Here is a 10893-nt window from a genome sequence, read left to right on the forward strand (position 1 = left end):
AACTAGTACCTAAAAATAAGAAAACAAAACAAAGTCAGCAATTAAAACAAAAAACACACGAAATTAAACAAAAAGAAATAACAAAGGATTAGCAAAGTTGCTAATCCCCAGCAACGGCGCCAAAATTTGATGCGAAAATTAACTTAACACACAAATTAAACCCTCTTTTGACAATTATAGTATATATGTAAGTAGGGATCGTTCTTAAACCAGGGATTAGAAGGGATTGCTAAAACACTTTAAACTAACTCAAATAGATAAACCTAAGCTTTAAAACACTTAACTAAACTTAAAGACTCAAAACAAGTTCACAAAACTCAAAATAAGCTAAAAACACTCAAAACTGCCTAAAAACACAAACTGGGCAGATTTGACTCTAAACACAATTTTGGACGAATTTTAGTTTTAACTTGACTCAAAACACTTGAAAACAAAATCTAAAACAGATTCTAACTAGTTAGACATTCCAAAATAAAGGGGGATTTGGTTTTGGACGAAAATAAAGTAAACAAAATAAGTACTGAACCTAGGCATATTTGCACGAATTTGGTGGAAATAGATGGATGGTGGGCTAACTAGGAGGTCTTTCTCCACACATGACATACTTGCATACAAAACAATCTCCAGTTGCTTTTTCAATGAACCATGAACCTCAACACCCTAAATTAATTAGGTACGCTTAAATTAACCCTCAGATTTTCCTTAAGTCATTGAATTGAATGGAATTAGCGCATCGTAATCAAATTATTCCTCAAAAGTTCTCTACATGAAAGCGCATAATAGAGAAACAATCAAAGATCATTAAATTCTATGAAAATCATAAGTGTTGACAAGGCGTTCCTAACTATGAAAGTGCATGATACTTATGCCAGGAATTTACTTAACATGATTGTGACTAACAACCTTTACTACTTATGAATATAAGTTCACAACGATTAGGTGAAGCTCCCTTATATCCTAGCATCAGATTTATGCATGCAAATTAAGTGTGCACTCTCAACCCACATACACAACAAGTTTTAATTCAAACAGATAAGTAAATTGAATTCAACAATTCATAAAATCACAACTGGAAGTAATCAAATCATATTGCAAATACAGCCATGGTTTCGAAATTCCCCCTAGCTAAGAGGGGATTAGTTCCTCATACTCACAAAACCAAGATTATTGAGTTTAAACATTGAAAACACAAGAAAGATTACACCTAAAATGTTCCCGCAACTCCAATTTGAATGGCATGCACGTCTAAGGACTCTCCTTCTTCTTCATTGCTGCGGCACAAGGTGTGGTTGGTGGTTTTGGGGGTGATGAATGGTGTATTCTTGCTTAGGATGATGAATGATGGCTGAGAAGGGTGGAAAGTTGTGGCAGGTTGTAGATGGAAGTGAATGGATTGAATGAATGACGTAGAATGGTGTCTAGGGCTTGCGGCAAGGGTTTTTCTGAATGGCATTAGGGTTCTCCCGAAATTGTGGCTGAAAATACGTATATATAGGTTCGGCCAACCCTAGGGTTAATTAGATTAGGGTTACAACTTAACTGATTTTAAGGATTAGGGCCCTAGGGTTTGGCACAAGTCATTAAATCCACTTAGGAGGGGGTTTGGCCTAATTAATTTCAGAAAAGGATTTGTATAACCCAAATCCACAAGGAATAAGGCCTAATAAATCAAAATCCACAAGGGAAAAGGGATAGAGGGGTGTGGCAAATATTGGAGGGAAAGGAGAATGGGTTGCAAGGCAAGGCAAGGCTTTTTAGAAAGGAATAAGCGCCACCTTTGTAGGGTTTCTAGAAACAATATGCTTTTGTGGTTGATTTGGGACTTCTAGAAGAGAATGCTTCTAGATATAGGTTCTAGAAATATATATATTTAGGTCCATTTGTAGCTAAGATTAAGGCATGATAAGGTTACAATAGGATAAGATAAGATAAGGTTAGATAAGGTTAGATAAGGTTTTGGATAATGTTTCCTCTTTTGAGCTGATTCCTTATCTTCTTTGTCTTTAATTTAATTTCTTCATCTTCTTATCAGATTCCTAGCCTTTTGAACTCCAAATTTGTCTGTCCATCCATCTTGGCCCTATACATGTGCTATCCATTTAGTGCCCAAAACTGCTCCAAAATGCACTTGCTTGCTGTTTTAACCCTTTGGACCTACAAATACGCGAAAATAACTTGAAATACTACATTAACTAAGAAATAACAACAAAAATGCACAAGAACAAGCTAACTAAGTCGCATAAATATGCTCCTATCAGATTATATGCGACGTTTTCAACACGTCGCAAATACTATTTGCTACGGTTTTGAGACGGCAAGTAACGCGTTGCAAATAATTGGCACTAGGTATAAAAAAAATATTGGGCGTCAAATGGGACGCCACAATTACATTATTTTTAACAGTTTCACCATAATTGTTTCGTGTGAATTATTACTACATATTTCGAACTAAAATAAAATCCAATACCAATACAATTCATAATTCACAAAAGGAGAAACACTCAGATATCAAAGAATGTATTTCACTTACATTAATGAAACATATATGCATGATCAAAACGTTTATAGGTTCTATATTCCTATGTCAAAGTTCTCATGCTAGTACAAACCATGTAGAATTGTCTTCAAACTCTTGCTTCCACCTCTCGTCATAAACCTCCTCAAATATGTCCTTAAACTTGGGGCAATCAAATAACTCAACATTTGTAATCATTTCCTTATAGAATTATAGAATTGATAGTTGAATGTTGAATAATTCTTCCAACAATGGTAAATTTACCTGCCATCGTACTTCACTATTTCTTCATAATAGTGCTTTTGGTTCTTAAGTATAGTGGTCACTTCTTGGAATGAGCCAACGACATCTACAAGTTGGCAAACGCTTGAATAGACTACCAAAAAACCAAGGTTTTCTTAGTAAAGTTTATCAGCACATTTGCCTAAACGAACAAAAAGGTATGCGATGCCCATAGAAAGGGCCACACTAAGCCCTTTGAAATTGTAAACATCAAGTGCAATAGGAGAGACTCCTTTTCGGACTTAGCATTACAAACAGATAGATGCGTAGCAGAAAACCATATTCAAGGGGAAATTACTTCACCAGCACAATCATATGATTTAGAATGTTGAGATTTACTTACCAAAAACCATTTCAAGTTTTCATGGCCCTTTGACACCTGTATCAGGCTCGATACTGATCGCCAAAGGCATGCCTACGAATACACATGGCTTTCTTCCAACGTGTAAATTGGACACATATTGAGCACTTCCCACATCATTTTACTTACATTCAAGATTAGAAATGACTTCGAGCCATTAACAGGAACTATTCTAGGGATGTTTTTACATAGAATAGGTTCCTGAAAAAATAGCACCTGTAAAATAAAGCATTACATTTCAAATAGAGATTGTTCAAACAGTTAGGTAATCTTTCAGATGCCAACTTAAGTTGTAACTTATTAACGAAAACGAGTAAGTCACAACATTGACAACAAATGACATAAACCAAGAATTTACAAATTACTTACTTTCTTGGAATGCTTATTTACTTTTCTTTCTTCCTGCTTCGTATGATCCTTTATGGCCCCAAGAAAATAACCTACTCTCTTGCTTCTTTGCAAACCTTTCCCTATATTGATGTCATCAGAATGCCCCACTTCACCTTCTACCTTTAAACTACACCCTATTCTCACTTTTCTTAGAGGCCCACTTTCCATTTTCTCCTCCGTCTTGCTCTCATTTCTACTCATCATTCACCATTCCTTTCCAAAGAGTTCTTCCCTTTTCCTATACAAATCTCACCTTTTTCTGACCACTCTGTGCTTCTTCACAAAAGCACTGCCATTGTCTCTGCATTCAACAATGCTTTATTCCTCATCCTTCTCCAATTAATCCACCCCCAAATTTTTGCTTCTCTTGCTCATTGAGTCACTAGTGCCAATAAAGAATAAATAAACAAAACCAAGCTAGCATACTTCTTTGACTAGCTTGAATTACAAAAAATCCTCCAACAATATTAGCAATTAATGATGAAATTGAACATAGAAAAGGCAAAACAAAAAAAAAAACAAAAAAAAAACCCCTAAACACTAGGAGAACTAATGGAGAATAGATAAGATTGGAATTTGTGGAAAAATGATGAAACAACACCGAGAAAAAACAAATTAGAAGATAATTCCTCAAATAATCTTATCGAATGAGAAGGGATGACGTTGAATTCGAATTTCTAGCAGCAAAAAGAAAAAACTAAGATATGACAAAAAATATTAGGGTTAGGGAAGGGGAGATTTGAGAGAGCAACAAGAAACATAACTCCTTACCTAGTTCAATTCTGTAGCATAAGTGGTTGACAGGTTGTGACAAGAGTGGCAAAGAAGGATCTATGCTTTGAAGAGAGGGAGATAGGCGGAGAACGAGGGAGGCGGAGAGCGAGAAAGAGATGAGAGCGTGCAGTTATGCTTTTTTTCTTCTACTTATTCACAATAGAGGTTGTGCGACAAAACTTATTCCTGTCGTAAACAACAGAGCATCAAAGTTTAGTGCGCATAAAATAATAAAATTTAATATTTATTATCAGGGCTGCACCACACGTCGTAAAAAAGATGTTGCAATTACCATATTTTCTTGTAGTGGGTGTTGATTGACAAGGAGACTATCCATTGTGTGATCCTTATCATTCCGGCTTTATCACCGTGAATATCCATGATTCATATCCTATACAGGAGTTGTAATACAATCATGACCATTTAAGCTAGTAACCCTAATAATACATATTTCTTATCAGCTAACAAACATAGGTAATCCAAATCTCTAATAATCTCACGTGCATAACAAAAGCCAACCAAGTGTATGGTTGGGTATTCCAAATTTCGGGATTCCTAAAATATTTTTGGTATTGCGGTATGGTATGGTTAAGGATTTCAATTTAATTCTCATTTGCCTTCTTGTAAATGGGCGCCCCTGAAGTACACAAAATTGAAAACCTCCAAATCCAAAACCCTAGAAGTCAAATACCAAAATTGAAAACAAATTGAAGCCATTCCACCCAAAACTAAACAAAGCTACTTTCATTTCTTTTGCACAAAACAGAATATACATATATATATATATATATATATATATATTCTCTAAATTCTATGGACAGCTTTGCCGCCTGCTGTTGTTAGTTTCGCCACATTTGGTATCAGAGCCAAGTGGTTGGTAATTGCATTAGCATCTATCTAATCTGTTCTTTGCTATTCACATACTTGTATCTTATCTGCATTTCTTAATCGTCGGTCCTCAGTTCTTCGTTCTTCCAGCCAAACAGTAAGACGTGGTCCAAACAGTAAGACCCAGGAGAGGCATGAGCGGGGGAAGAGTCTAGACATACGAGGAAGGTGAATCTTTTAAGTCTTGCATATAGTATACTTGTTTTGTGCATATCATGAGTAGATTATTTAGATCTAATTCAATGACCAGCACTAGCTCTAGATCCAACTTAGGAACTATACCTGACATTGTCAATGAAGAACAAAAACTGGATTTTCAAACAGACGAAAGTATTGATTTTTCTGACTGGAACATTCCAAAAGTTTCAACCCAAAATATTTACAAGAAAAAATGGTCTTTGACCTCTTTTAAATCCGAACATCACGTCAAAACAGTTGAGAAGGCTTATGCTCTTAGCAAAGAACATGAGACTTGTCAATTATTTTCTCCATAACAAATCAAAGCGCATCGCAAAAATGGTCATAACTATCTTCATATTGGTTTAGTTCAAATTGCAGTCAAACCATTAACACGAAAAGGCCTTAACACTTCTATACTTTTATGTCTTCGCAACGCTAGATTTACTGATTTCAACGATAGTATACTAGGAATGATCGAATCTAGTCTTTACAACGGACCTATCCATTTTGATTGCTTTCTTGATCTCACAATAAGTCTTTCAGATCCACATGTTTTAAAAGCTCTTACTCTCAATATCAAAACCTCCGGGTACCAAGTACTGGAAGGAACACAGCCTTTGGCACTTATTTTTAGAATTTATTACAAAGTCACTGGCACAAACATGAATTTTCAAGCTTTGAACAAAAGTCCTCGCGACCACACTCTTTTAATCCAAACAACCCAAGAAAGCGCAAACATAAGAGTACCAAGAACCATTAGGTGGTCAGACATCAGTCTCCCTTCAGATTGGTGTTTAATTAATGAAAGTAAGCCGGTTTCCGTCCAAAACAGTCTTGTTAATCTTGACAACATTGAACAATATTTTGACGGCACTGTAAAAATCAATTTTGATAGACCAGCAAGAAAATCTTGGAAAACAGTTAGATAAAATTGAAACAAAAATTGACAAATTGTTTCAACCAAAATCTTCTCAAAAAGAAAAACCTTTAGTAAATTTTACTGATACTTCTTCAAGTTCCACTGCTTTAAAATCTATGACTACTTTACAAAAAATTGATCATATGCTCACTGAGGTCAAAAAAGAAAAAGTTGTTAATATTTTGCAAAACAATGATGTTTCTGTCGAAGAAGAAAACACATCTGATCCAGATTCTTCTCAGGACACGGAAACTAATTCTGCTATTCAAAATATTGAAAATGCTTTTCAAAACATTGATCTTCAACCAACTCTTGATTTAAAACGTATTCGTAATCATTCGGTCAACCCTACTTCTCTTACAAAAAACTGGTATCCCAGGCCAACTCCTCCTGACCTTCAATTTGAAGAACGAAATATTCAAAATCAATTTTCAGTCTCTGCTGACAAACTCTATGAATGGAATATAGACGGCTTGTCAGAACAAGAACTTTTGAACAAACTTCAACACATGTCCATGGTTGCTAATAGCTATATTTCAAATCACAATTTTACACAGACACAAATTGTTGATCTCCTCGTAACTGGCTTCACTGGAATGCTTCATTCTTGGTGGGAGAAGCACTTAACTTCTCAGTCCAGAGATGAAATACGCTTTGCGGTCAAAAAAGATGAGGAAGGACTTCCTATTTTTGACGAAACGATAGGACAGGGAATACCCGACGCAGTAAATACTTTACTTTATATGATTATAGAACACTTTATAGGAACACCCAACAACGTTACTACGCGTATTCACGACCAACTGAGTAATTTAAGGTGTCCAACCTTAAGTGATTTCAGATGGTATAAAGATGTTTTCTTATCCAGAGTTATGCTTCGGGAAGATAGTAATCAACCTTTTTGGAAAGAAAAATTTATCAATGGTTTACTAAATCTTTTTGCTCACAAAATTCGAAATGTTTTAGTAAACGAAGAAGGTGTCATACCTTATCATACCCTTACTTATGGTAACATAGTTAATATTATACAAAATGAAGGATTGAAAATGTGTATTGACATGAAGATTTTAAAACAAGTTCATAAAGATAAATCTATTGCTAAATACGAACTTAGAACATTTTGTGAACAATATGGTTTACCTCCAATTGCTCCTTCGAATAAAAAGAAAAAAGCCTAACAAACCAACAAGTTTTCTAAACATCAATCTACATTTTATAAAAACAAAAGATCTTCCAACAAACCTTTTCAAACAAATAAATTTTATGAAAAACCATCTTCAAACAAAAAACCTTTTCGAAAGTCTAAAAAGGATTTTCAGAATAAAAAGGGAAAATGCTACAAATGTGGCAAATTTGGTCATTATGCAAATGAATGCAAAGTTAAGAAGGCTATTAACCAATTAAAAATCTCTGAAGAAGAGAAAATTCAACTTATCCAGGCTTTAGAAATTAGGAACACTGACTCTAGTCAATCTGATAAAAATTTGGATTTTTCCGCCTCATATTCTAATAGTTCTAGCGACGTTTCTTCGCCAAACATTAAGTTAGGATGCACGGAAACTTGTTGTAATAAAATTTATGTGCTTAATAAGCAAGGAGAACAAGAAGAGTTTTTAATGGAATTAATTAGTAAAGTCGATGACCCTGATTTGAAATCTTTTTATTTGAAAAAACTCAAAAATTTGATTTCTTCTCATGAACCTAGCACTAGCCAAACTTCTTCTCAAAAGATTTCTTTCAGCACCACTTTGGAACGGTTTAATAAACCAAAAAAGGATTTAACCATCAAGGATTTACAAAAAGAAATTAATCAAATTAAATCAGAAATTAAGTTTTTCAAAACAGAGAACACTGAAATTCGTTCACAACTCAGTAGAGTACGTACACAAGCGCTCGTAGAAGAACAAGGTAATTCTTTTTCAAATTCCGATTCCGACGCTCACTCAACTAAATCTTCTTCTTCAAAAGATTTTGTTTTAAGTCTTTTAGACAAAATAAGAATTCGAAAATGGTATTCTAAAGTTACGATAGTAATCGAAGATTTTCACTTAGAAACCATCGCTTTAATTGATTCAAGTGCAGATTTAAATTGCATTCAAGAAGGGTTAATACCTACTAAATCTTTTCACAAGTCTACGGAAACACTTAGTGCTGCAAATCAATCCCCGATGAAATTAAACTATGAAATTCCCAAAGCTCACGTTTGTCAACAAAATGTTTGTTTTAAAACTCCATTTGTTTTAATCAAGAATATTTCTGATCCAGTCATTTTGGGACTCCCTTTCATTGCATTAATCTATCCTTTCAAAGTTCATCATAATTGCATTTCTACCAAGGTTTTTGGCCAAAAAATTACTTTTGAATTTTGCATGGAAACAGATCTTAAAAAGTTAAAACAACTTCAAAAAGATAGTGTTTCAAAAACTCTCAACCAGATTACTGCAAAATCCCAACAAATTGCTTTTTTACAGGAAGAAATTCTTCACAAAAGAATTGAAGAACAATTAACAAACAAATCTTTATTAGATTCTATTCGCCAGGTTTCTGATAAGCTTACTAAAGAAATTTGTTCCGATCTTCCAAATGCTTTTTGGCACAGAAAACAACATATTATTAAACTACCTTATATTAAAGATTTTATTGAGTCAAAAATCCCCACAAAAGCACGATCGATTCAAATGAATCAAGAAGTTTTAGAGTTTTGGAAAACTGAAATTAATCAACTTTTAGAAAAAGAGATTATCCGTAAAAGCAAATCTCCATGGTCTTGCCCTGCTTTTTACGTCCAGAAAAATGTAGAATTAGAAAGCGGCGTTCCACGATTAGTTATTAATTACAAACCCTTGAATGATGTTTTAGAATGGATCCGATATCCAATTCATAACAAAAGAGATTTGATAAAAAGACTTTCTCAAGCAACTGTTTTTTCCAAATTTGATATGAAATCAGGCTTTTGGCAAATCCAAATTCATGAATCTGATAAGTACAAAACTGCTTTTGTAACTCCTTGCGGACACTATGAGTGGAATGTAATGCCCTTCGGCTTGAAAAACTCACCAAGTGAATTTCAAAATATCATGAATGAGATTTTTAATCAATACAGCCATTTTTCGACTGTTTATATTGATGATGTATTAATTTTCTCAAAATCAATAGATGAGCATTGGAAACATTTGCATGCATTTGTTAGGATCATTAGGTCTAATGGGTTAGTCATCTCGGCATCTAAGATTAAGTTATTTCAAACCAAAGTTAGATTTTTAGGCTACCATATTTACAGGTCTACTATTCAACCAATTGATCAAGTCATCCAGTTTGCTGATAAATTTCCAGATCAAATTATTGATAAAACCCAGCTTCAAAGATTCCTTGGATCTCTCAATTATGTTTCAGAATTTTATCCTCATCTTCGTCAACAATGCAAACCTTTGTTTGATCGTCTCAATGAGAATCCTCCATCATGGTCTCAAAATCATACTTCCATAGTCAAACAGATAAAAAATCATGTCAAGACTTTGCCTTGCCTTGGCAATCCAACTCCCGACTCTCTCAAAATAGTCGAAACCGACGCATCTGATATCGGTTATGGAGGTATCCTTAAACAAAAAACTTCTTCCGAATCTCCTGAACAAATTGTTCGTTTCCATTCAGGAGTTTGGAATCTGCATTGCAGTAAGTTTTCAATAAAACTTATTTTCAAAATATATTTGTATCATTACATTTAATTCATTATTTTCATGGAATTATCTTCTATGATTAATTTAATTATTTCCTTTCATGTTATTATCAGTCATCCATGGATGTTTCTTTTCAATCAACCTGAATTCTTTTTAATTCAATATATTGATATGCTACTCTATTTTTATATGTTTTACTTCCACACTTTAAATTTTATGGACGGCTTTGCCGCCTGCTGTTGTTAGTTCCGCCCCATTTGGTATCAGAGCCAAGTGGTTGGTAATTGCATTAGCATCTATCTAATCTGTTCATTGTTATCCACAAACTTGTATCTTATCTGTATTTATTAATCGTCGGTCCTCAGTTCTTCTTTCTTCCAGCCAAACAGTAAGACGTGGTCCAAACAATAAGTCCCAGGAGAGGCATGAGCGGAGCGCATGAGCGGGGGAAGAGTCTAGACATACGAGGAAGGTGAATCTTTTAAGTCTTGCATATAGTATACTTGTTTTGTGCATATCATGAGTAGATTATTTAGATCTAATTCAATGGCCAGCACTAGCTCTAGATCCAACTTAGGAACTATACCTGATATTGTCAATGAAGAATAAAAACTGGATTTTCAAACAGATGAAAGTATTGATTTTTCTGAATGGAACATTCCAAAGGTTTCAACCCAAAATATTTACAAGAAAAATTGGTCTTTAACCTTTTTCAAATCAGAACATCACGTCAAAACAGTTAAGAAGGCTTATGCTCTTAGCAAAGAGTATGAGACTTGTCAATTATCTTCTCCAGAACAAATCAAAGCGCATCGCAAAAATGGTCATAACTATCTTCATATTGGTTTAGTTCAAATCGCAGTCAAACCATTAACACAAAAAGGCCTTAACACTTCTATACTTTTAT

At 34.3% G+C, this 10893-nt stretch overlaps 1 long non-coding RNA gene across 1 annotated transcript; it reads right to left on the reverse strand.

The window, feature by feature from the left end:
- Positions 1 to 2227: 2227 nt before the first annotated feature.
- LOC137717283 (uncharacterized) lies at positions 2228 to 4460 on the reverse strand. Its single transcript, XR_011065768.1, has 3 exons — positions 3528 to 4460; positions 3141 to 3374; positions 2228 to 2891 (listed from the first exon to the last, which is right to left on the reverse strand). It is a non-coding gene; the product is annotated as an uncharacterized lncRNA (long non-coding RNA).
- Between the last annotated feature and the right edge of the window lie 6433 nt (positions 4461 to 10893).

The sequence above is a fragment of the Pyrus communis genome, chromosome 1, assembly GCF_963583255.1.
Source record: "Pyrus communis chromosome 1, drPyrComm1.1, whole genome shotgun sequence".
Classification (NCBI taxonomy): Eukaryota; Viridiplantae; Streptophyta; class Magnoliopsida; order Rosales; family Rosaceae; genus Pyrus; species Pyrus communis.